The 21,245-nt window shown below is 37.0% G+C and overlaps 1 protein-coding gene across 2 annotated transcripts in view; it reads right to left on the bottom strand.

Annotated features, from left to right (window-relative positions):
• Nucleotides 1-5,523: 5,523 nt before the first annotated feature.
• The window catches only part of mor (SWI/SNF- related protein mor), a 183,895-nt gene continuing 168,173 nt past the window's right edge, over nt 5,524-21,245 (bottom strand). For both annotated transcript variants that reach the window (XM_067147474.2, XM_067147475.2), the window contains exon 16: nt 5,524-6,697. The gene's annotated coding sequence lies outside the window, so the exon portion shown is untranslated. The remainder of the gene's footprint in view (nt 6,698-21,245) is intronic.

Below are 21,245 nucleotides of genomic sequence, written 5' to 3'. Positions count from 1 at the left end.
ATCACCAATCTTTTGGCTGGTACTTCCAGGAAGGGGCTGGTGACTCAGACGACCTGGAATCTCCCAGCCGGCCTGTGGGGTGGGACCGGCCTTTCCGTGTATTGTTCTCGGCGGCTAGCTGACCAGCGAGTTCCTTGGAGATTCAACGGGAATGTTCTGCCTGTAGTGACATCGTGAAATGTCTGTATCAAATCACACAAGCTATAAGAAGGGAGGCTAGCTGCAGACAGGCAGTCAGAGTTGGACTCCATGGGGGAGTCAGTGCGACACTCAGTGAGTTGGGGTTCGGTGGCTGGGCTGAGGGCGACAGAGGTGTTGGCTGTCGCCAGTGTCCCACTGAGATCTGAACGAGGAACTATTGTTGTGGTGTCGGAGAGACCAGTATGTAGGTGAAGACAACAGAACGAAAGATTGTACTGTGTGTTCATGTATTCTGTGGACTGAGGATTGCCGTGAGCCAGCGAGGAAACGTGTTATCGTGAGTGCGAGGATAAATGGACCTGTGAATGTTCGCCATTGTATCGTCCTGCTGTTGAATACTGTTGACCTCTTCAGTTGTTCACTGCATGGGACTGGGTGAAGTACTGGACTATCATTGGAGTCAAACCGACGAACAGTCATAGTGTGATGTATAGCCAGGGGCACTGTGTTCAAATCCAGCTGTCTACACACAGTGGCTGTAGGAGGTGACTGGACCCTTGCTGCACCATAAAGTAGAAAGATTTCTAAATAGACAGATAATTTGTGTGGCCATTCATAATTGGTTAGAATTGCTTGTGTTTAAATATGTGTGTGTGTGTGTGTGCGCATGTGCATTTATTAGGCCATCCTGAAATAACAATACCAACGGAAGGACTGAGTTTATATGGATTCCGAAAAAGCATTTGATAATTACAAAAATGTATAAATTTGGTTTTTGTAAACAGTTGTTGCATTTAATGTATTCATATTTAAAAAATTGGCAGCAGTTTGTTTCTTTTAACAATGAAATTTCAGATAATTTTATCAGTCCTTTTGGTGTACCGCTAGGTTCTAATCTTGGACTTCTTTTGTTTTTAATTCTGTGATTTACCAGACAATATTTGCCATTCTAACTGTTTACATTTTGCAGATGATTTGAAACTTTACAAATGCATTAGCGACCACAAAGACCAGGATGAGTTGCAAAAGGATATTGATAATGTTATTTCTTGGTGTGATATTAATAATTTGTCTTTGAATGTTAGTAAATGTAAATATATGACATTTACCAGGAAGAAGGAATTTGAAGTCTCTGCCTATCATATACATGGGGCAAAACTGGATAGGGTTTTAATGTTTAAGGACCTTGGTATAATTTTTTATGGTAAGCTAGCGTTCAACTATCATGTTAATACAATAACAAAGAATGCTAACTGAATGCTAGGATTTTTGATAAGAACTTAAGAGACCTTCTACCCAGCCTTCTGCACTGAATAAATTACATATTACCTTAGAAAAGAGCATACTGGAATATTCTGTAATAATTTGGAGCCCATATACAAAGCAACAAGTGAATGCTATTGAAATTGTACAAAACAAATTCCTACATTATCTTTATTTCAATACTTTTAATACTTCTTGCCCTTTTGATACATCAGCCCAGTTATTGAGGAATATATTTCAATTTCCGTCATTGAAAACCAGACGGTCCTTAATTTCTAGACAAATACTGTACTAAGAAAAATTGTAATAGGATGATTTGATTCTTTAGACCTGTTAAAATGCATTTCATTCCATGTTCTGCAGACAAGACAATTATTTCACGTTCAAAAGTCAAAAACATTGCATCAGTTAAATTCACCTTTCATAAAAATGACAACGCTTTATGACACTGTAACAAAAGAAGTTGATACATTCACCGAATCAGATAATGAATTCACTAGAAGCCTGCCTTTACAATTTGTAAATTTTTAATAGGTTTTTTTTTCTGGTGTTCATCATATTTCACACTGTACTCATTGTGTTTTAAGTTTGTTTATTCCTTGTATTGTCTTTTGCATTGTATTACCGTGTGATTTCTTAGTTTCATTTCTTTTAAATTGTAAATGCTATAATATAATGTTAATGTTCATTTTGTTTTTTAATGTTGCTTTTGTTAAATTTTAACTTTATAGATACAGACTGTTCATGAATGTTAAGAAAATACTTAACTGGGTGTAAAACCTGTGTACTTTCGAATGAATGAATGAATAAATAAATAAATAAATAAATAAATAAATAAATAAATAAATAAATAAACAAACAAACAAACCTAGCTATTTTCATGATTCTGTCTGTCTTATAAGTGCGCCAAACAGTAAAATTAAATACGAGAAATGTACAATATTGACATAAAATCTAAAAATGCAGCTCTATCTAAGGCATAAGAGATGGAGGTATGACAAAGTTACAGGACTGAAGTTGTAGATCTCTACAGGATGGGTACGGAATGTGTTGTCCATTTTGCGATACGACTTACCATTTAGCCACAAAATACCTCGATATGATGGTCATGAAAACTGCCTCCACTTTCAATATTTTTTGGAGTTAAAAAGTTAAACATTGGACTTTTTTTTTTTAAGTTTCTCCATCAGTTGCAGGCCAAGAGCTATAATTTTGCCAACCAATTTTCTAGAGCACATGGAAATTTGCGCCAGCCATTTTGGGAGGGGGTACAATTATAAAAAAAAAATAAACTTTTGGAATTTTTTTCTTAGGTTAGAGCCTAATAGCTATCAGTATGCTGAATTTAAAGATTCAAGCTAATCTGGAAGTGGATAAACATTAATGTCAGTGAGTGAGTGAGTCAGTCAGTCTTGTGGCTTTATATATAATTACCAATAACTAGAAAGGATCGGGAGGCATCTTTCATAGGAGGATATATATTATTTGGAATTAATATAAACTTTTCATTTATACACAGATATGTCAAGAATCTACACTAGACAGATACCAAATATTAAACAATAGTAAATATCTTAAATTATAAAAGAATGTCAATTGTAACAATTGTCATATAAATAAAACATTACAGTATTATACAGCATGTACTACGGAGTCTGTAGTCACCACACACAAATATAACTGCACTTGAGTACTTGACACATTATTGTTACCAAGTATAATAGCCGTTTTGTGCTTCCCGCAAATATCAAATGTACTATTGAAACAATGTTAACCTTTGTTACTTCAGTCATTATAAATCAGTTCACTTATTACGGTCACAGGCAAACTATTATCCCAACTATCAGAACTTTGTCCATAATTCCAGCAAACTATAGTCCACAACAAACATTACATTTCATGGCACCCACTTACTACTTTAGATAATTACAGACAAAAGAATGTATGGCATTATGTACAAATGAAACGGCAATGCCCTGTAGTTTAGCATACAGCTCACTCAATGGCTGATAGTTACAATTCTGTCATTCAAATACATCTCAATGTTCTCCACTGCACAAACAATTATAAAATACATTTCCAACAAACCCCTGTGGCCAGCAGAAAGTACAAGCACCCCTTTTCCATTTCTCCCTGCCCCTTTTCTTAGTACCAGAACCACTATTCTGTCTCAAGACACCAAACCACAAATGTCATAGTACATATTCGCAGAAATTAACAGTTACAGATCTAGAAGAAATTTCATTCATTTTTTTATGAAGACTGCCACAGAAACATTCCAATAAAGTGCTGCAGAAATATGGATTACGAACTGATGTACAGTAAAGTGTGATAGCTCAAGATGGTTGGTACTAACACCACGTCAATTAAAGAAAACTTGTGTTATGCCCATACTTCACTATTTTCGTAAGTTTCTTAGGGTGTTTGTTCGGACAGTGAAAATATTAAATTTACATCCTTTTCTAATTAAATAAATTTCATGGTTTGCATCACACAGTTGAACTCTCTTCTGTGGACACTGTCAATTCCGTAGAAAAATGTCTGTTACGAGACCTGTCCGCTGAAGCAAGGTTGTAAAAATTAATCAAACGTTTTAACGACAAAGAACATCTATTTTAAATATAAGCATATTTCTGCATTTTGATTATTCTAAATCATTTCTAAATAAATATTTGCCTGCAAAATATTAGATGCGATTTTACAGCCTTTACAAACATTACAGCTTTGAGAAGTAATCATTCATCACTAAAGCAATATTCTCAAAAAGGAAATAAAGTCTGTTAAACAGTTCCATTGTGTTATCCCCCATACTTGAGTTCAGCATGACACAAATTTCTAATTTCTTTTAAGAATTTCAACTTTCAGATTATTTGCAATTTCTTACACTTCTAACAATGGCCCACTCACAGTTTCTTTGCTTGAACACACTTCAAGCACTCGTGTATCATAATGCACACTTCTCCAATTCTCAAGTCCACCTATTCAATACTTAGTTTAAAGTGGACCTTTTCACTTGAGAATTGGAGTCTTTGACCGGGTCAGGGATGTAATGAATGAAACATATATAGGCTGATATTACAATGGGGTCGCCACTCCCAAGGTGATTTATTAATGAGTGATAAATGCTATGAAATGATTACGGAGAGTGTTGCTGGAATGAAAGATGACAGGGAAAATCGGAGTACCCGGACAAAAACCTGTCCCGCCTCCGCATTGTCCAGCACAAATCTCACATGGAGTGACCGGAATTTGAACCATGGTATCCAGCGGTGAGAGGCTGACGCGCTGCCGTCTGAGCCACGGAGGCTTGGGCGAATGAAATGCTGTGGTATTTCTGTCTCAACCATTAGTGCATGCAAGTCGATTTCTTGTCAAGTTTAACTGAACTATCTGACCTTGACCTCATCAGCGACAATCTGACTTATGAATAGAATGATACAAGGCAGGTTGGAAAATCCCTTGGTAACTTGTGAATATACAGTCACTGGCAGCATTCCTGGGTGACTAGAATTCTCACAATGTACACTAATTAGAATGCAAGACAACCATAAAAAAGGTTTTGAAAGAGCCTTGTACAGAAGAATTAACTTCACAGCTACTACAGTATTCCTGTGTACATTTCTTTCTCTTTTTTTCCCTGGGCTCGAAGTAATACAAAGATTGAAAAAGAATTCCTGTATGTCTGCAGAATGGTTTAAAAACAAGAATAACATAACCCAGTATTTTTTAAAAAATTCTTGAAACGTGTAAAGTGTCCACTTACGGCAAGTGGACGAGACTAATAGCGATGTCCGCTGTTCGGAGTGCGAGGAGTTTGAGTTAAATGAGGCTTATTTAACATGTGTCTTAGGTAAAATAAAATCGGTTCCGCGGGAAAACGTCCGTACAGCAAGGTGCCTGCTGAATTCAAGTGTCTATTAGGGTAGGTTTGACTGTACATTCTTCTCAAAGCATCCTTTTCATAGACAGTTAAAAGTTATTTTCTGATATCAGGTTTCTTTGACTTCACCGTTAAAAAAAAACATAATATCTGAAGATATCATGTAATATGTTCATGAAAAGGTGTTTTTCAAAAAAGAGCTATCTGTAGCAAAGGGAAAGGGAGAACTTCACAAAAAAAACACCCAGAAAAAAAGGGGGTTTTATTTTCCTTCTTTTTCTGTCAACTGCTTTTATCTTTTCTCTGATTCAGATTACATGGATCTTCAGACAGAAGGACTTGAGCTATCAAGACTCTACTGTATTATGAAAACTGACCTACTGAAATATAAAGCCAATTTTACTGAAGCAGGCATCACCCCAAAACAAGCTGTAATCTCATTTCATCATCCTTCAAACTGTGTGCCCTTTATAGTATAACTTAATTTCTTTCATAATGCCCAATATGGACAAGCCATTAACTTCCCCTACAGGAGAAAAAAGGACTATCAGACACAAATCACATCTTGACTGAGAGGAGATTTTAATCTTTCACATAATTAAACATTCACAAAAATGATAAGAAAAAGAGATCGTCATTTACAAACGGCAAAGGCTGATAAAAACATTTTAATAAATTACTTTTCCTCATAAATGCTATACAGTACAAAATGATACAGACACTGAATAAGACTTGAATCATACCATGTGGCACAAGTATGAGAATACTGGGAAAGACTCACTGGTGTTATTAAGCTTGGCTATAACATAGTGGAGAGGAGTAATGGTCTACTGTAGTGAGACTGGCTTTACATGAACACTATACAGTACCAATAAAACTGTTTGTTTCTTCAGCTGACAGAAAATAAACATAATTCACTTCTAAAGTAGAACAGTCTAGAAGAGTCTGCATTAGAAATAGACCTGGAGATCATCAAGTAAAACATAAAGTTACTAGTCCTTAAATATTAAGGTTAATCAATGTATAATTTTCAAGTCAGGACTTAACAGCACATAAAAGAGGGGTAGAATATTTCTTGAGAAGAGAAACCCACTATAGTCACAGATTCAATCATGACCATGTACAACCTACCAATCCAATAACAGCAAGAAATATATAACCACCAGAAGAGTACAAAAATGGTATAAACATAAGAGAATATGGGAGGGAAGAATATAACACAGCCAAATGGTTGATTCAAGTCTTCAAGGTTAATAATAATCAATTGCAAGACATGATCTTGTACAACTGCACAGAAGGACGAAGAATTCATTCAAAACATTAACTCTAAAAATATTATACATAAGAAAGCTTTTCTACTGTATCAATATATAAAGGGCACCCATTTTTTTAGCCTTGGACACAACTCAGGATCTGAAAATAAACAAACAAATTTAAATGAATCTCTTCAATTTCTCAAAGAACGAACACATCAATAAAATTAATTTCAGCATCAATTTCTTACACTCACTAATTTAACAATTAATAACAAGGTTAAAAACGTTCATTTTATAACTCAATAACTCATAAAAGGAACCAGATTTGGTAAAATAGGCTACAAAGAGAAGAATTTTCAACATCTCCCTATAAAGACTATGCTGGGAATTCATGTTAGTCTGAGAGACAAAGAGATTATATATAGCAAAATTGAAATTAGGAAATAAAATGAGGGGGAAAAAATTCTCTGAAGGAGATTAATCCTAACACACATCACTGCCATTCTAGAACTTTTAACGGTAGCTCAACATCGCATACAGTTTGGAATTCATAAATTCTGTAGCAACTATTAGAAATAAAGTAAATTATGCTAATGGATACCTGTAATATCCTTTTAAACACCCTTAACTCAAGCCATGCTTAAATTAATGTACAATCCCCATCACTGAGAGTTAAACCAGTACTAAATACAAAAACATCTACTTCATCGAGTATCTGCCTTATTCAGGGGTTTAACTACCAAAATCTCTATTATGAGTTAATTGCAAAAAAAATGTCATCTTGGACTGGAGTTAGATCCCTTTTCTGCGCAAGACAGAAGTTCTCCAACCTCTAGCACAGCAACAAGTTCCAAATTCTTCCACATGACTACGCCACTATGCAGGAATGTCCATATACAGATTCTTATTCCGATGAAACCTCACTTTCAGAAAAAAATTTGGTTAGATCCCTTTCCGGCGCATCGCTTCAATTGTTAATTGTTACTGTCAAAGAACCACAAGGCTTGAAGCCCAGTTCAACTACAAATTTAACATTAATTATAAGATTTGGAACAGAGTTCACACACTTTATGAATACAGTTGAGTAGTTATCTGGTCCTAAGAGGACGGTTAGTAACTAGTAAACTACGACTAATAGAGTAAAGACACAATACCCAATCCTACCCATAGGAAAGCAATCCTTGGTTGGCACTGCCAAGGGATTTTGGTTTTATTCTCCCACAGCAGGGGTGGCCAACCCTTGGCCCGCAGCCCAAATACCGACCCGTCAAGACATTTTGAACCGAGCTCGATAGCTGCAGTCGCTTAAGTGCACCCAGCATCCAGTATTCGGGAGATAGTAGGTTCGAACCCCACTGTCGGCAGCCCTGAAAATGGTTTTCTGTGGTTTCCCATTTTCACACCAGGCAAATGCTGGGGCTGTACCTTAATTAAGACCACGGCCGCTTCCTTCCCACTCCTAGCCCTTCCCTGTCCCATCGTCGCCATAAGACCTATCTGTGTCGGTGCGACGTAAAGCAACTAGGGAAAAAAAAGAGGCATTTTCATTGGCCCGCTAATAGCTCAAGAGTGTCCGAGGACATGTTCAGCTAGCCTGGTGAAGGTCATTCTATTTGACGCTCAAGGACAAGCTGTGCATTTAGGCATGAGATGATGATGTTAACGAGGAATGGAGAGGGTAAAACCCGACATCAGCACATAGCCTACTCCTGTCGAGTAACACCAAGGTGTTTGCTCAAGGCTTAACATCCCCATCTGATATATATCATCCCATGCCTCACTCTATATGAACACTGCAGATGGGTTTGGAAATTAATCCTAACTTCTGGCATGCAATTTAATGATTAGAAATTGTATACCACCACTTCTCCTACCTTGGAGGCCAAAATTCTGATAGTGATTTTTTTTTTCACCAACGGGACTTGAACCAGCTCACCACAGAGTCAGACCACATAGACTTGACACCTTAACAATCATGGTCATCGAGGCAGGCATAATAATTTTGTGAGGCTATTGTTAGCCTTGTAAGGCAGACCCTCTGACGAGGATGGGCGGCATCTGATGTATGTAAAAGAAAATGTATATTACTGTGCTGGAGGATAGAGTTGTGTGTGGTGTACAAGTTGCAGGGATATCAGGGACAGTCCCCAAACCAAGAAAGATGAAACATTTAAGATTAAAATCCCTCAAACAGGCTGGGAATCAATCTGGGGCCCCAAGGACCAAAGGCAAGGACCACTCAGCCATGGAGTCAGACTTTAAAATATATTTGTGTTCTCATATTCCTCAATGGGGTGCAGCTCTTTTTAGGCACACGATCAATGGAGGTAAACTTTTGAGAGGTGCATAAATGACAATTTTGGTGTGTTTCATGAACTTCAAGGACTCCGTGAATATCAATTACAAGAAGTAGAAGAGATATATTTGAAGCTGTGAAAAGAGTGTTGAAAATTTTGAGACGGCAGCAATAACTGGAGAATGGACTACTCCAAAATCTAAACTTGAGAGTAATAGTACAGATGGTGTCCCAGCTATGTTGGAAAAGAGAAATTTAGGTTACAAACTGTTTTCATACAATTGTATTATTAATCATGAATCTTTGTGCATTGAAGACTTTCAACATGTCATTACTCCAATTGTACACAGCATTAAAATGATTCAATCACGAGTACTCTCTTGAGCAAGAACTAAATTAATGTGGTGAACTGTTAACTTCACAACATGGTGAAGTGGCTTTCTCAAGGAAAAATGCAGAGGCATGATGTTAGAGCCCAATGCAGGCAGGCTCAGGGCAAGTAGTGGCCTGCGTGTGTGTGTGTGTGTGTGTGAGAGAGAGAGAGAGAGAGAATGAATGCTTTTACCTGCATGCTACTCTGCACGGGAAAGGTGAAAGTTAAATATTTTTTTTGTAGAATGGACCAATTGAGACAGATTTTACAATTTGTAAAGAAAAGAACTGTCAGGTGGTTGCATCCAGTTACAGTTATCACTGTGTTTAGTCTAGCATAGCCATTTCTCGTAGCATGAGCAGCCCACTCTCCCACAAAGAGCTGCAGCATGTTACTATGAAATACAATGACAATAATGAAAATGTTGTGTTGTTTGAGTCATTAGTCCAGAGAGTTGTTTGAAGCAGCTCTCAGTGCCACTCTACCCTGTGCTAATATTTTCATTTCTATGCAACGGCTACATCCTACATCTGCTTGTCAAATTCGTACCATGGTCTATCCCTACCGTTCTTACCGCCAACACTTCCCTCAAAAACCAACTGAACAAGTCCTGGTGTCTTAAGATGTGTCCTATCATTCTATCTCTTCTTCTTGTCAAATTCAGCCAAATCGATCTCCTCTCACAAATTAAATTTAGAACCGGCATCTCTTCATTCGTAATTTGATCTACCCATCTCACATTCAGCATTCTTCTGTAACACCACATTTCAAAAGCTTCTATTCTCTTTCTTTCTGAGCTAGTTACCGTCCATGTTTCACTTTCATACAATGCTGTGCTCCATACGAGTCTTCAAAAACATCTTTCAAACTGCTATATCAGTGTTTGAAGTGAGCAAATTCCTTTTCTTAAGAAAGTCCTTCCTTGCTTGTGCTAGTCTGCATTTTATGTCCTCCTTACTTCTAACATAGTTAAATTATTTTACTACCCAAGTAACAATATTCATCTACTTCCTTTAAGACTTCATTTCCTAATCTAATATTTCCTGCATCACCGACTTTGTTTGACTGCACTCCACTGGTATTAGTAGCCTTTCATAAAGATGATAGGCGATGGCTTAATTTATTCCATGGAATTGTGAGAGTACATTTTGGCAATTATTCCTTGTTAACTATAATATATGACTGCTCAAGTTGTTAATTTTACCACGGAGCATAGAGGTATTCATGCAGAATGGATGCGTTATTAGTTATAACATTAATAATTTGGCTACATATAATATTCGGATTTGGAACAATTTTGAATGACATTTATGGATCATCAGTCATTCAATGACTTGAGTTGTAGGACTGCTTTCCAGTCGTGGGAGTTTGGCATTTTATCTTTGTCACTATCATTCTGATCGTCTTGGTGAGAACACCACTAGTCTTATTGTCTGTGTGAACAAGCTCAACAATGGATACGGCAAGACAATGAGCCATGAGTCAGTTGCGCGCGTATTTGAATTTTACAAGTTTGAGAAATGTTCATGGAGTGATTTATACTATTAACAGTGTTCTCTGAAATTAATTCAGTTAAGGTGAACTACGAAGATAATGGATCCGAGTGCAATTCTGTTTATTGAAAATCTCGTATGTTGCTAAACGAACGATTACAGGGAAGGAATACGGAAATTGCTTACGATAGTGTATCCAGATTTCAGCAATGTGCTGATTGTGAATGCTACATGAAACGTGTGAAGGGATACTGATGGCAAATCTATGGAATGTGTGCTGTGTGGAAATATTTAGTCGATGTTGGCGTGGCGATACACATGTATAATAGACTGTACTTAAATACAGCTTATACATGCTTTGTTTAGGTTAAGCTAGTTATAAGAGTTTGTTGGTAACAGTTGTAATATCATTTTAAAGGCAAGTATTGCTTTGTTTCTTTTGGAATTATGTGTGGTGTACTTTTTTCTATAACAATGTCCTCAATACTCAATTTTCAGTTACAGGTGAATGAGAATGTTTTAAATAAGCCAAGTATGGAGAAGTTTGAAAAAGCTGTAAACATGTCTAACTTAAAAACACGGGGAACTGGAGACCCTATGACTACCGTTAATTAACCACCACAGCATGTGGTAGTGGTGTTCCAGCAAAGATAAGTATGTGTACTCTGTTTCTCCTTTCTTTCATTTTATTGAAAATTCTTTTGTTTATTCCTATGTTTAGTAGTGTGATTCAGGTAATGCCATTTATTTAAAAGTGAGGCAAATAATGTGGAGATGGTTTGAAACGGACCACAATTGTCCATAATTGGTTTTGTTTACCTATATAATATCAGAAGTAACCCTATGTAGCACCATATACATTTTTGGAAGATACACAGACATACTATGGGATTATATCAGCCAAGTATGGAGAAGTTTGAAAAAGCTGTAAACATGTCTAACTTAAAAACACGGGGAACTGGAGACTCTATGACTACCATTAATTAACCACCACAGCATGTGGTAGTGGTGTTCCAGCAAAGATAAGTAGGTGTACTCTGTGTTTAAGTTCATCTGAATTATTTGATTTTTGGTCTCAGCTGATGAATTTTATGATGGAATGTGTGTTATCATGACAGTATTATGTGATTTGAGATCAAGTCTTTGCAATCGCTAGACGTGTATTTCAACATTGATGAGGTAGTGTGATTTTTGAAATGTGGTACTTTACTCTCGTACATATTATTATGAAGGATACTGTGACGTGTATATGAATTGAGTATGTTATTGTAATCGAGTCCTCTAAATTATTAAATATGGTTAGATAGGCAGATAGAGGAGTCTTTGATACATTATAAGTGACGAATATAGGCAGGTAGATAGCCAGGAATCTTCAAAATGATACGGAATTGTAATAATAATATGAATAGATACACAGGAATCTTCGAGATGTTACTGATGGTAATAATAATGTAATTAGCCATGAGTCTTCCATATAAGTGAGTAATTAGGCTGGTAGTTAGCCATGTATATGTTGCGAGGATCTTCAAAAAAGAGGACCCAGTTATTATGACGGGAAGAGCAGATTGTGTACACTGTATATTTTAGATCGCCGTAGTTGATGTTGATTACATTCGAGAGATTCATTGACTATATCTACATTTAAGTTATCGAGTGATATTATTGTCTTATTCTACCCTCATTTTGTTATTATTGGAGACCATGTAGATAATTAATTCTATGTCTGATATTACTGAATTGAGACTGTGATCATCTATAACATATTAAAGAGTTACGATTTGGATCTTCTATCAGAAAGGAATTTTCAGAAATTTTAATATTTCAATGTTTCCATATACTGTACATTTCTTTTATGTGTGTATGGTGAATGATCTGTTATTGTTCATTTGGGATGCTATCCTTTGTGTTATTTCTGGATTGCACATATATCATGTTGGAATTACAGGTGCAGACAGCATTGTTCTATATGGATTATTATTGAGATCTGATCCTAATGTTTTATTCTCCATTGTTTCATTTATTTCTCATTTACGTTTGAGAATAAAGGCTATTCTTGTAGATCGTACATGATTGGTCGTCTGAAATTCAACAGCCATTACTTGATTCTCATTGGCTGTGATTTGTTTACTTTATAAACGTGGAAATTTTCAAATTATACTGTAATATTTGATTCTTTGTTTAATGTATCTAAGTTATTAATTAAGTTACTATCTATGAAGAAATCTTAATATAGAGAAATAGAGAACTTATCAAACACCGTGTCATAAGAATAAATAATCGTTATGCCAAACAACACAAACAAATAATTGCCAGACCAAATAAATTGTAAATTTATCGTAATGTCAAATAAGATTATTTTAAACCAGACTATATCAGAACATATTATTTTGAACATATTATATTAGATCCGGTTGTACCGGACCAGGCTAAGTTATGCCATACTTTACCATAACGAGTATTTATTTATTTAGCATATGGCTAACACATCACATTACATATATATGCAGCAGTAATAAATAATATTTACAGTTTGAAGTATTTACAGGTTCAGCTTATTTACATAGTCAACACACAAAGGTGAGAGCAGAAAAAGTCTCAAGGGTTTCCCTGGTAGGCAGTGAGAGGACACTGCTCCACAATGTGCCAAACTGTTTGCTTCACAGCACCACACATGCACGCTGCCGAATTAAGCATTCCCCATTTATGGAGGGAGTCGGCACATCTGTCATGGCCAGTGCCCGATTTCTCTATTACCAACCCTATCTCTCATCTGTGAAAAGATTGTACACCAGCGTCTTCTTTCTTTCACCCTTCCTTATATATCATCCCAGCAGCATGGTTTTCTTCCTGGTAGCTCCTGCCTAGGGAATCTGGCTGTTCTTCTCCATCGTGCAACATCTGCTCTTAATGGCGGTTCTCAGCTGGACGTGTGCTACATTGATATTGCAAAGGCTTTTGATACTGTAGACCACGCACTTCTTTCCTATAAACCCTCAGAACGTTTTAATATCCACGGTCGCTTCCTAACTCTCCTGCAGAGCTTCCTCAATACCAGAAGTCAGCGTATGGTTCTTGATGGGTTCAGTTCGACTCTTGTTATGATACATTCTGGTGTCCCACAGGGAAGTGTCCTAGGTCCCCTTCTTTTTGTTCTATTTATTGATGATCTCATTAATACTATATCCTCCATTTCGTGTGAAATTCTACTATTTAAGATGACTGTAAAATATTCAAAAATCGATTCTTTATCAGACGTAAACTCCTTACAGAGCAGGCTTAACTCACTCTCTGAATAGTGCTCCACACGGCATCTTATGCCTAATCCTATCAAATATTCCTCTATTTCGATCACACTTCGTAAATCCCCTGTTCTTAGTAAATACTCCCTCCTCGGTAACCTGTTCCCAACTCTAAGAGAACAAAATGACTTAAGAGTGTTGTTTGAGAGTAAATTGCTACTTGTCCCCCATACACAAAAGATAACCTCACGAGCAATGTCACTTCTCGGTTTGTTGTATAGATTTTCTGACATCACCGATATCCACGCCCTCAGAGCCTACTATGTATCTTGCATCCTATCGACTATTGAATTTGCGTCTCCCATTTGGTCTACATCTTCACCCACTTATCTGAATCACATTGACCGCGTTCAGTCATTCTTCTGTGCTACTGTTAGAGCCAGAGAATCTGATTGTCGAAACTTGAGCAGTAATGAGATACTGGATAAGTTAAACCTTCACCCATTACCTAGTCGCAGGAAAGTAGCTGACCTTAGATTCCTATATAATGCTGTTAACGGTTTATTTCGTTCTCCTAAACCTGCATCTTTCTGTTCCCTACATGTTCCAACTCGCAAAACCAGGTTTAATGCACCCCTTCATTTTCCGTATTACCACCTCTCTCTCGTTCAAAAAACTTTATTTATCCGCATACCAGCCCTCCTTAACTCTTTATCTTCTGACAGCAACTTGGATGCTTTTTCTTTGTATGCCTCCTTTAATCGATTTTTCCTTAACCTAGTTCATTTTCTTCATATTCCTTTTTTCTCTCTTCACATTGCTGTCCCCTCTTTTGTACATAATGTAATATTTATTTATTTTTTCACTGTACTATACCGTTACTTACGTGTTATATCTGTATTTATCCTAGTGTGCATAGCTATAAGTTCTTCTCTTCGTTTTACATTCAATCTTTAATTTTCCTCGTTTCTTTTGCCTTCATGTTAATTGGTGTCTTTACACTTATTTGGTTAGTTTTTAAGTCTTCCCTCTATTTTTATCATTGGATGCTTTTTCTTCATTGTTCTTCCACGTAATTTTTATGTTGCTATGTGCTACTTCATTGTAAATATTTTTTCATTGTGGAACTCTGTAATTCAGCTTCTCGCTGTTTTGGTTTCACAAACAAACAAACAAACAAACAAACAAACAAACAAACAAACAAACAAACAAAAATAATAAAATAAAAATACTTGCTTCCAGGCCTGAAGCAGATTAAAGTTAGCATTCGCTAGGTTTCTGGCTGTTCTAACAGGTGGGTGTCTAGATTTTAGCCTGTTAACCCTGGAGAGGGCGCGTCACGCGTCTTGGCTGAATCCAGAATTTTAATTGTGTTTGGTTAATTCATTTGGATAGGGGAATGGATGTTTGCGTTTGTCTCAATACATTTATCTTCAAGTGAACCACCCACCACAGCAACATACAATACAACAGAATATATTTACTGTATTTTGTCTGGCAAGATTAAGACCATTTGACTCCCTCTTCCATCTAATCTAAAACACAATATTTACATTTGCAGAATAAAAAAAATAGACTACAAATGAAACATCTTACAGCTACTAAACAATCCAGTAATATAACAAAAAAAATATTTAATAATAATAATAATAATAATAATAATAATAATAATAATAATAATAATAATAATAATAATAATAATAATAATAATAACAACAACAACATTGTGATGATACACAATTATAACATAACTAAAGTCTTCACAAAATATTAGCTCATTTATTTTATCCCTAATTATAACAATTCGTTTATATACAGTGTACAGCTTGAAAAAAGGGCTAAACTACATTAACATAATGTATGAACAAAAATCCAGGACTTCGTTTATTACCTAATTGATAATGGTGATAACATTGCCTGAAACTAGCAGATGAGGCTCCTCTGTCAGAGACAGGTAGTGCATTCCACTGTTCCGCTGAAGAAATAACAAACGTAGACATGATATGGGGTTTTGGACTTGCGCCGTGTCAAGAAAATAAGGTGAAACTCTTTACATTTCGCAGAGAACTTTGCTCCGCTTCTTCAAAAGAAAATCTCGACTGTTCACGAGGAAGTCCTTTACAATATTGAGGGTTTGAATTTAAGAATGCTTTACCGTTGGACCTGTAGTAGTACGCTCGTTCGTCACCAGGTGGCTCACTGTATGCTGGCACAGTGCTCCAAGCAGGAGCTGACAACAACAATGAGCTCAAATTGGACTGTGTTATGCATCACTTGACCAAGCACCAATTCTCAATTTTCCAGATATCTACACCACCTGGTAGCTGAGGCTTCAACCTACATGAAAAAAATATTCGTACTCTCGAACATCGTTTATATAAAAAATAAATCGATTAGGGCCATGCACCAATCTAAATATCGCCTGAAGATATTTCTGCATCAACTAACCAAAGACTCTCATCCAGTTGAATTTTGCATCACTTGACTAAACGACATTTGGCGGTCGCTTGGTCATGTTATGCGTATTGCTCTTTCCCGCCTTTTTTCCTGTGACAACAGTGAAGTTTCTCCTTGATTGTCTACCATCTTCATATCAACAATTTTTTTTTTTTGCTAGGAGCTTTACGTCGCACCGACACAGATAGGTCTTATGGCGACGATGGGATAGGAAAGGCCTAGGAGTTGGAAGGAAGCGGCCTTAATTAAGGTACAGCCCAAACAAAATTATTTAGTGAGTGCCTATTAACACTATTCACTATTTTGGCATGGATCACTTTAGGTTTTCCTCAAGAGCTCAACGAATCGTCGAGTTAGCAAGGAAGGAAATCTACTTGCAAACATTATTACAGATTAGTTGTTCAACCTATATCACAGTACCACTAGCATACATGACAAATGCATTTTACTTATGAATTGTTTTTCATATAGTTTCACCATTCTATATTCTATTCTCATTACGCAGGAAGATGAGCCGGATTTACATCCACAGACACCAGCTGTTGCAACACCCATTCACGAATCCCCAAAAGATGTAATTTTTTCCAGCAGTCTGACAGAGCTGAGTCCCAATGAAATGCTGTCATGATACCCAAAGTACTGTTCTGAGGTGTAATACAGCCACGATTAGCAATCTTCAGAATGATTAATCAGATTTAGAACTGAGATGCTCCAGTGATTCAAACTTTGTTGAGGGCAGAATGGATGCAACAACATTGTTGAACATAAGTATGATTTAGTTAATGGAAAAGAAACACCATCATATCCTATAGCATTGCCAGACAGATACTGTAGATCAGAGTCGGGTATGGTTTTCCTAAGAAGAAATACATTCTTACTCCACAATATAATATTTCAGTTTTACAGGAAAATTCACAGTCTGACGATCAGCAGCAGTCCGTTCCTGTATTACTGGACGAACATCACTTCTCTCATTCCCATACAGACGTTAGTTCCGATGATAGTAATGCTACTAATGAACATATTGTTTTAGGCTCCAGCATCTCTAATTATGCAGCTAGCCAGACCCATTGTTCAACTCCTCAGCCGATGAATGAAGCATCTCAGATATTGGAAGCTCAAAACAATGATTCTCTGGGAGAAGGGAGACCAAGAAAAGGTCGGAAAAGAAAATATCCGTTTCAGAATCGAAGAATTAGGAAGATGAAATGTGTTCAAAATGAAACCTATATCACACAGCGGGGAAATCTTAAAGAACCCAAAGAATTAGAGAATATATTTCTTCATGTAAATGTCTGAATAAGATAGGAATTGATGCATTGAAAGAAGACTTTAAAAACTTCTATAGTCCTACATCACACAATGCACAAACAGCTCTTATTTATGCCATGGTAACAACAAAAGATGTCAAACAGAAGAGAGTGAAGGACTCCAACAAAAGAACAGCCACAAGAACTTACACCATCCGCAGTGTCAAAGTATGCAAAAGTTTCTTCTTGCAAACATTTAGGATCTCCAGTGGAAAGGTTCATCTGGCAATTAAGAAGATACAATCACCAAGGGGCATTGTGGATCGTCATGGATTGGCTGGTGGAAGGAATAAACTCCCTGAAAATAAACTGAAAGAAGTCATAGACCACATAAAGAAGTTTCCACATTACAAATCTCACTATAGGAGAAGCGAGACACAAGCAGAATTTCTTGCCCCTGAAACAACGGTCAATGTCATGTATTATATGTACAAGGACGAGGTTTCAAATCCTGTATCAAAAGCAAGTTATAAGAAGATATTCCTCACGAAGTTCAACATCAAAAGGAAACCACTGAAAAAGGACACATGTAATGTCTGTGACACCTTGGAAGTTCAGATCCAAAACACAACTGGATGTGAAGCCGAGAATTTATGAACAAAAAAAGAAAATCATCTTTAACAAGCCAAAAATGCGTAGGATATGAGATCATCAGACATGTCGAAGGCAAAACAAGATGGAACCCTGGAAGTTCTTTGCTTTGACTTAGAGAAAACCTTGCCATTGCCTAGAATTCCTACAAATACAGTCTTTTATAAAAGGCAGTTATGGCTTTATAACTTAGGAATATGCAGCAGTAAGGATGAAAGAGGACACTGCTACGTCTGGTTAGAGGGTGAGGCAGGCCGAGGGTCACAGGAGGTATCCTCGTGCCTGATGAAATATTTAATGGAACAGCTACCAGCTGGTCAGATTCCTGTGGAGGACAGAACCGAAACATAAAAATGGTTTTGATGTTAAAAGCTATCTTAGAACAGCATCCCACAGTGAAAAAAAATCACTCAACGTTTCCTTGTTCCAGGACACAGCTTTCTCCCCAATAACAGTGATTTCAGGGATATAGATTGTGCACTGAAACATCAGCAAAGTTTGTATACAGCAGAGGACTACATCAATGTGATGAAATTATGTAGGAAGAGGAATCCCTTAGTTGTTCACAGAATGACGTCTGAGAATTTTAAAAGTACACATTTACTTGAGAAACAAATCGTGAATCGGAAGACAAATAATTTGAAAGAAAAGATAAACTGGCTGAAAGTAAAAGAGATAGAGCTACATAAAGACAAACCATTTAGCATCTTCTTCAAGCAGGAACATAAAGGACAGCCAGTTGAAATAAACATTCAGAAGAAGAAAGCTGTTGGCCGTCCTTCACAAAATGGCGTGACCCACTATTTTAGCAATGTGTTAACACCTCTGTGGCCGCATGGAAAACCCATTTCAAAGGCGAAGCTCAGCGACATACGCTCTTTGATGTCACTTATTCCAAAAGATGCCACTGATTTTTATCGTAAACTCTGCAGTCATCTGGGTATTGAAAACAACATTGATGGAATCGATTGCCAGCAACTTGATTTCATTGTTGAAGATGAACTTAGATGAAGCTGATGATACTTCCCATTCCTGTGTCAGATCGAACATTCTGAAGTTTATTTCAATTTCTGTTATTAGTGATATCAAGTAAATAGACCGGCATAAGTGAAACCCATTTGTAAAATATCAGTATGTAATAGTATGGATAATATGTTTCTTTGTATGTATGGTAATGGTTTTGTAGAATAATAAACAGAAATTTTGTTCAACATTACTCTTAAAACTGTTTATACGTCTGTTTACCTAGATTATTACCCTTTCGTAGTAACAATCCTCAATGTAAAACATAAGTAAAAGCACAACACTAATAGGCATCACATGACCAAGGGACAAAATTGTCACTTGGTCAGTTCATGCGAAATAGAAAGAATGAGTTACTTCAGAAAGTTAAAATTGACTAAGCGACATTTTATGGATAATCAGACACTTAATGACTTGCTATGCAGTTGGTAACTGGCCTGTAAATAGAACTGACCTTAGTCCTTCTTATGGTGAAAGAAATCTGCCAATTCTTTCAAAACTCAAATTTATATGCTAACAAACACGTTCACGTCAATATCTCGAAATGACAATTTGGTGCTTTGTCAAGTCATGCATAACACCGTCCAATTAAGATGTCCATATGTGCGCGAGAGGTATCAGAGAGGACATCAGATGAATCAGGGAAGAATGTGGTAGAAGAAATAAATAGAAGCTAATAAAATGAAATGAAACTAAAGACACCAGGATAGAATAATAGAAAGCTGAAAAGTGGAAGGAAAATATGTGGAGGAAACCAGGAGATAGTGATAATGATGTCAGCATACCTCATATCTGATGTACACACGTTATGAAAGTATGACAAGACACATAACACATAGCTTGGAATGAACCAACTGGTGATGACGAATGTATGAATTTGGAAAACACCGGAACTAAATAATATAGAAAAGACAGGGAAATCCCTAATGGCTGGCAACCGCGTATTACAAAATCGATAGCCAGTGTCCCTGTTGAAATTCTTACGATTTTTAAGTATTCCACAGCATCCCATATGATCTCATATGATCAGGTTTAGTGTAAGAGCTAGAACATCTTAGAACACGACATCATGACCCGACTACAGGATGTGCTCAGCTACTGCCGACTTATGTGGCTGGCTGAAACAGATATTTCTTTGGTGTTCCTCGATGCTTACCCAATGGATCGGCATGTTTGGCCGATGTAAACCTTGCCGCAAATACAAGGAATTTTGTACACCCCAGGGTGCAACAGTGGGGACAATTTGTACTTCCTTTTACCTAAACTGTGAGCAATTTTAGTGATGGTGCCAAACACGATTTTTATACTGTGCTTGTGGAGGACCTTGGCAATTCGGTCTGTGGTATGGTGAATGTAAGGCAGGTAGACAGTTCCCTTCTCTTCTTCTTACTGCGAGCTTTGCTTAGTTGTCCCTCTGGGATCCAGGCCTCTATGAATCTGCACATCATAACTATTAACCACTACCCTTGAACGTGACTTTGAGTGTGTCCATCTCCTCCTGGATATTAGATGGCTCACAAATTTGTGTCACTCTCATTTGTTGAGTGTCGTAAGAATGCCCTGTTTTTGTGCTGGATGGTGGTGAGATTCTGCATGGAGGTAGCGATTTGTGTGAGTAGACTTAAGATAGATGGTATGTCCTAAGGAGCCATTCGGTTTCTTTCTTACTAGGGCATTCAAGAAAGGAAGGCATCTGTCTGACTCCATCTCCATAGTAAATCTAATTGAAAGATATTGCTGATTTAACTGGTTTAAAATTACATGAAGTTTCTCACGACCTTCTGTACATACCACAAATGTGTCATCAACATACCTCCACCAAATCATAGGTTTGATGGGCGCCGAAGCAATAACCTCTTTCTCAAAATGCTCCATAAAGAAATTAGCCACTACCAGCGACAGTGGACTTCCCATACCCACCCC

This window comes from Anabrus simplex, chromosome 5 (assembly GCF_040414725.1).
Source record: "Anabrus simplex isolate iqAnaSimp1 chromosome 5, ASM4041472v1, whole genome shotgun sequence".
NCBI lineage: Eukaryota > Metazoa > Arthropoda > Insecta > Orthoptera > Tettigoniidae > Anabrus > Anabrus simplex.
The sequence above is the reverse complement of the archived record's forward strand: the minus strand, read 5'-3'. Positions and strand labels throughout refer to the sequence as shown.